We start from the raw sequence: 6,896 nt of genomic DNA, 5'->3' as shown, positions 1-6,896 counted from the left end.
GGCTGGGGACAGGAGGAGGAGGCAGAGGAGGCGGCGGGGAGGGGGAGAGGAGCGAGTGAAGCTCCTGGGATGGGGAAGACACGGCAGAGTCCCTGGAGGCATGCAGCCAGGAGCTCTTCTCAAGCCAGGAGGCAGCCAGCAGTTGCAGAAGGACAAGCAGAGTTATTTTCTGGGTGGAAATGTTTCTGGAGAGGAAGGGGGTTATGGCTGCATGCATGCCAGCCTCTAGATGTGGAATAGCCCGTTGATGTGGTCTATCACGGTAATCTGCTTCAGTTATCTCAGCAAAGCTTCATCCAGGTTTATAGGCAGAGCCACTGTGTCCCTTGTCCCAGTCACTCTGCTGCCAGTGGTGGGGACCATTTCTGAACACAGGCACGCATTGCTCTAAAGAGCCTCTGTTCCCTAGTGACTGAAACATCTTCCAGGATTAAGTCCTGTGAAAAATGTTGGGAGACTCTTTAGTGAAGAGATAGGAGATAAGATCACCCCTGCATCTGCATCTTCACTCAACCCCTCTAGCACTCCAGATTCCTCTATCACTCAAGCCCCACTTCTCCCTATATAAGTAAGCACCTCTCACTCACCATTTCGTGGCTTCTGTTGTGTTATGCGTGTGGGGAAAAGAATGCTAAAGTGAGAACTCCTCAGTGTAACAATTCATGTCTGGAGATAGTGGATACAATGCTGCCCGTGTTAAATGTTGTCATTTCTGTGTTTCTACAGTGACCTTGACTACTGGACTGCCCAGATGTTCAACATCACAGAGGCTTCAAAATTTGAGAAAAATAGAGCAAAGAGGACATGCTGAAAACTGTTCTTCATCACTCTGCTCGAGAGAGTAAAGACTTGAAGGAGTGGAGAGAAAGAAAGCAAGATCCGCCAGAGGAAAGCAGGAACCGGCAGAGAAATGCAGTGGCCAAGAGGAAAAGCACGGCTGCTAAGCATCCTGGGAGTCTATAGAGTCACTCGTTGCCATGCAAGCAGAGCACCTTTGTGCCTTGTGCCCCAATGTCAGCTCAAACCACCTTTCCCCAGCATCCAGGTTCTTACCACCACCAGCTGCCTCCAACACCTGCCCAACCAGCCCTGATACCTACCACCACCCTTACCCTCTGCATTCAACCCCCATCACCATGCAGTACATGCACCCTGAAGTGCAGGATTCATTAAACAGCAATCCAGACAGGACATATGCAAACTTGTGACTGTACAGTTCACCAACCCACACCCCTGCCCTCTTGTGTTCATGAAATGTTGTGTGTCTGTCTGTCTGTCAAGGAAGTTTTTTTCTTTTCAATAAAACAATTCTTGGATTTGAAAACAGTCTTTATTATAGCAGATACTGAAAGATACCTTAGCCCAGTAAAGAAAGAGGCACTGCACATCATATTATTATTATGGATAATAGAATAACAGTGTAAGCAGTGCAATTCACTCCCATGCAAGGCAGCAAACATTACTGTTGGCTTTCAGCCTCAAATTCTTCCCTCAAGGCATCCCTAATCCTTGTAGCCCTGTGCTGGGCCTCTCTATTAGCCCTGCTCTCTGGCTGTGCATATTCAGCCTCCAGGACTTGAACCTCGGTGGTCCATGCCTCACTGAATGTTTCACCCTTCCCTTCACAAATATTATGGAGGGTACAGCGATGCTGCTTTCCCCAAGTCTAGCTTCCCATACAAACATCTCCAGCATGCTTTAGCACACTCCACAGTCATTCTGCACCGGCTCAGCCTGTAGTTGAACCGGTCCTTGCTCCTGTCAAGTTTCCCTGTATAGGGTTTCATGAGCCAAGGCAAGGATCACAATGGGCATTTCGACATCCCCTACTGTGATCTTCCTGTCTGGGAAAAAGTCCCTGCCTGCATCTTCCTGAACAGGCCACTGTTCAAGATGCGTGCATCATGCACCTTTCCAGGCCAGCCTGTGTAAATGTCAATGGATCCACAAGCGCCTGGAGAACCATAGAGAAATACCTGATGCCAGGTGGGGCCAGAATAGGAATATCCCATCTATCGCCTCCACAGTTAGGAAACCCATTTGTGCAAAGCCATCCACAATGTCCTGCACGCTCCCAGAGTCACGGTCTTTCTTAGCAGGATGCAATTAATTGCCTTGCAAACTTGCATCCACCAAACTGGTTCCCGACCGACCGGTAGCTGTCTGGAGTTGCCAGCTTCCAGATTGCAATAGCCATCAATCTTGTGTCCTTGCGCAGTCCCATGAAAGTGGCTTTTCTCATACGAAAGTTCTGCAGCCACTGCTCGTCATCCCAGACTTCCATGACGATGTGATCCCACCACTCAGTGCTTGTTTGTGCTGAGCATTTCCGTGAATGCCACAAGCACTTTGGTGTCGGAGAATCAATATCGATATCATCGTCAGACTCCTCACTGTCACTTTGGAGCTGAAGGAATAGCTCGACTGACAAACGTGTTGTGCTGGCGACACTCATCAGCACAGTCCTCAGCAGCTCGGGCTCCATTTGCCACAGAAATCACGATTCACACAGAGAGTAAAACAGAAAGACACTCACAATGGCGAAAGAGTGAATGCTGGGATGTGGCGCTGGCAAACAGGAAGCAGAATGACCCTTCCCACAATACTCAGCGCCAAAATGGGACGAGGTGCTCTGTGGGATAGCTGCCCACAATGCACCTCTCAATACAGCGCTGGCCACACTGCAGCGCTGGTAGCTGTCAGTGTGGCCACACTCCAGCGCTGGCCCTACACAGCTGCATGACCAGCGCTGTAACTCCCAGCGCTGCAACTTGTAAGTGTAGCCAAGCCCAGAGTGAGCTATTTTCCTGACACGTATCTACATCTGTATCTCTCTTTTATCAGTAGTAATAACTGGATCTTGAAATATTTTGAGGTGCAATTTTAGTAGAATGTCAGGATGTATTATCCTCATGTCACAGGTGGGGAAACTAAGGCACAGGGAGGTTAAGTGACTTGCCCAGGGACATAGAGGAAATGTGCGGCACAGCCAGGAAGATCTCCTGAATCCCAGGCCAGAGCTTTAGCAACCGGCCATCCTTTCTCTCAGTCAATTCATAGGAGGAGTGTTTTCAATCTTTTTCAGAGTGTGGATCACATCCTAGTAGAGATTGCCTTATGGACCACCACCATTTCTGTCCATAGTGGCACAGCAGACCTGTAGCAACTACACATATGAAAAAGTAATATTATAAAAGTATTTGACGCATCTGTGTTTTCTTTTAATGTAGTTGAGTAGCTGGAAACTGAGCCAGATTTTACTTCAGTGGAGCTAAGTAAATTTACATGAGACCAGCACCATGTCACTAGCTGGCTCTCTGTTGACGACCAGCAAATGCGCCAGGAACCACAGTTTGAGAACTGCTGTCTTAGGACAAAAGGTATCTTGCTACCATTCTATAAAAGAGCACTTAGTTGTTGGGGAGCTGCAGAATGAAACAATGGCACTGTTAATAAGAAATTCAGTGAACATTTGTTAATAAGGAAGTCATAATTTAACCAAAGATAAAATACCTTAAATGTCTACCCTTTAGTCTTCCACTCATTCATGTTACCCCTGGAGCTTACTGGTAAAATTTAGAATCTCTGTAATGAGACAACTGAAGAGTGTATGATTGAGGGTGAGGAAATATTTATCACATTACAGCCTTTTAACTTTCTATTCCTTTTCTCTTGATCGTTTCAGCCCTTACTACTAGAGCCCACCAAACTCCCAGGTTTGAATGTCCCTGAACTTCAAAGAAGTCTGGATCTGGATCCAAACTGTGCAGCTAGGACCCATTTTATGAATTCTAATCTCATTTATTTCAACAAAAACCCTCCTCTCAACCCTCCCAGGTCTTGCTTATAATGAGAATTTTAGGGAAACCCCTCACTGTTGTTCTAGCACTAACTATCAGAGTGCCACTGTAAATTGGCCACCTGTGCTTTTACTACTAGCATCATCTAGGCCTGCTCTGAGCAGGATTAGATGATGCTGTGCGAATAATTTCGGTAGCTGATCTATGTTGGGATCTTTATTTGAAAATGCATTAGCACCAGAATTTAGCCAAAGATTCCTTTATTAATCCAAAGACCAAGTGGCTGTCATAGTTATCCCAATGTGCAGTCTAATCTTAGCTAAACCTATGTACAATGATATAACAGCTGTCAATCATAAGATTGATCAGTTACATACAAAAGGACTAGGCCTGGCATGCTCAAACCCACATTGGCTGGCTCCAACTGAACAGGCTGACACTAGCAAATGGCCCCATTCTTTCCACTTTTGTATCTTATAATAAACAAGCCTATATGCCTATCACTCAGTGTCAAGTCTCCGCCTTTGTCAAAACCAGTTAGAACCATCTTTGACCAGTGGGCTGGCAAGTGCCCAGAGATTTCAAGGACTCCCCTTACAATATTTCACTTGTCTCTATCGTATCTGCAAATGTCCCAGTAGTTTTACTCCAAAAACTCATTCCTTTGTTAGACCTGCTAACAAATGTGCTAAACTTTGTTTCTCCTTTTTCCCCAACAAAGCATGCTTTCTTAATTCTCAGCAGAGCCAATTAGCCCTGTGCATTCCTAAAGTCTATGCCAGCACTCCCACAATGGCTAGCACCCGTGGAATACACCAGTGCTGCGGCCAATGGTGGGAGATTTCCATAGTATTCTCATTGTAGATGCAACCCTAGATTCCATGAGCTCATTTATTCACCCAAAAATCTAGGCACAAGCACCTCTCTCCCACTTCCACATCTACATGCACTGCCTGTACCCTACACATCAAGGTCTGAAGCCTTTTGTGATGCTTCTGTATAAATGGCTATACAAAAACAGTCTTGTATTACTTTGCTTTGATTCTCTCTTGAGCTCAGCTCAAATCTGTAGTTTTCCTATTCTCCTATCCTGAATTCTGATTGTTGGTTTCCTCTCATCATTTTAACTTGTGTTATTTGTTATGAAATGTACACAAATTAAAAATGTCTTCAGTTTGCAAATGTTTATGTTTCAGACTTGGGCACATGAATACAATTCTTTGTCTGTTAATACATCAAGCATATATCTCTCATCAATTGCAGCTTTCTTTTAAAACTGTACCACATTATACCAAAGGGAACAATTAAGAAACAAAAAGAACAAACAGGGAAAAAAAGAGAACCGATGACTCAGGACAAATCTGATCCATGCAGGTTTTTCTTTCCAAATGTTACATGAGTGCCAGCTCAAATATGCCTGTTCCCAAATCGTCAAGGAAAGGGAAACTAAACTCAGAGACTCTGCCCAACTGATCCCTATTCTTAACTATTAACCGTTCAAGCACTAGATGTGAGAGAAATTGGGTCTATGGTGGAGGCAGGGAGGGGAAGGTCATGAGGACGTTGTTAGTTTAACTAGGATTTTGGTGCTTTTGAAAAAAAAGAAGTGGATTAAAAAAAACGTAGAAAAGCCACCTCAGAAATGATTTGGAACCATCCAAGTTTGTACAGTGCTGAGCCGAACGGGCTCCTGGTTCACCAAAAAACAGATAATGTTGACATTTATGTTGCTGTACCTCCTCTGCTGGGTAGTAGTGTGGTTTTGGTTTTTTAGAAAAACAAATTATTTCAATTTCTATTTTTAAAGAGAAATGTTGGGAAATAGTCTCTTTAATAGCAAATTTTGTATGTTTATGAGATTTTCTGTATTTTTCTTCCTTCATTCTTTGTTTAATTAAATTTGTATTAAAAAGGATCAGGGAGTTTTACTGAGCCAGTGCTGCCCCAAGAATAATTCCGTAACCTATAGCTAAATAGTTTCGGGTGCAGTTTTCAAAGTTGTATGGGGGATTTAGCGATTAACTTTAATAGAAGATACGAGGCTAAATCCCCTGCATATTATGAAAGTCTCAGTCCTAATCTTTTACAGGATCTAGACCTTTCCTATTTTAATATTAGGTTGCAGTTTTGGACCATCCTGGATTAAGTTCAGAAGAGAGCCTCCCCATTTTAATATTGTGGGTTTAAATTATGTTATAACTCAACATGAGTGAGTGGTCACAAACAGTGTGAGCCTGGCAGAGCTGATGCACTTATTGCTGTGTTTAAAGAAGGACTTTTGTACTGGGCCAAATTTGAAAAGAGGAATATTTATGTAGAACATCATGCACTGTACTAGCAGTGTCCCTTATTCACCGCTGTGTCAGGAAACATTTGTGTTTGAATAAAGCTTTCAGCCTTCTCAGTACTGCTTCTCTATCTTCTGGAACCTGCATTAAAGTCATAATCCTCTGTTTAGGACACTACAGTCTGTTGAGATGGAAACAATAGTAGGGCAGGCCATAAACTCAGATGAGCTATGGGAGAAAAAGGAGGCACTCACTAATAGTAACTATCTCCAAATGACTCACCCCTAAAGAGTCATGCTGTAAGAGCCCCATGCTAGCTATGTGGCCATGAACCCTTTGAAGCCATCCTTGGCAATTAAGGGGCATGAGTGATTCCCTCAAGCCCTACGTTCTATAAACTGAGGGTATAAATATCCTGTACCTTGAAGCCATCACTCAATTCCTTTCTGTCTCCAAGAGTCTTATTTGCAGGGCCACACAGAGGGGGCAGGGAAAATCTGAAATGAGATGTTCCCATTTAAATACATTGAAGACTGACTGAAAGGCTGTGCATCTGTGTGGATAGTATAAAATGACTATTATTCGTTTACGATCCAAGAAAATATTATTTGAACATTCATAGTAATATTAATTTATATCAGCAACAATATAATGAATATAATAAAAGTTGGCAGACATTTTTTATTTTATATTTATTTTGTAAACAAATGCTACAATATTAGAATACAAATAAAAATTTAAAAGATCAAACCAGCAAAGTCTCCTAACAAAGATATTATAAAACAATTTATTAACACAATAATAGTCA

Source organism: Mauremys reevesii, linkage group 1 (assembly GCF_016161935.1).
Source record: "Mauremys reevesii isolate NIE-2019 linkage group 1, ASM1616193v1, whole genome shotgun sequence".
In the NCBI taxonomy this organism is placed as follows: domain Eukaryota; kingdom Metazoa; phylum Chordata; order Testudines; family Geoemydidae; genus Mauremys; species Mauremys reevesii.
Note: the sequence above shows the minus strand (reverse complement) of the source record.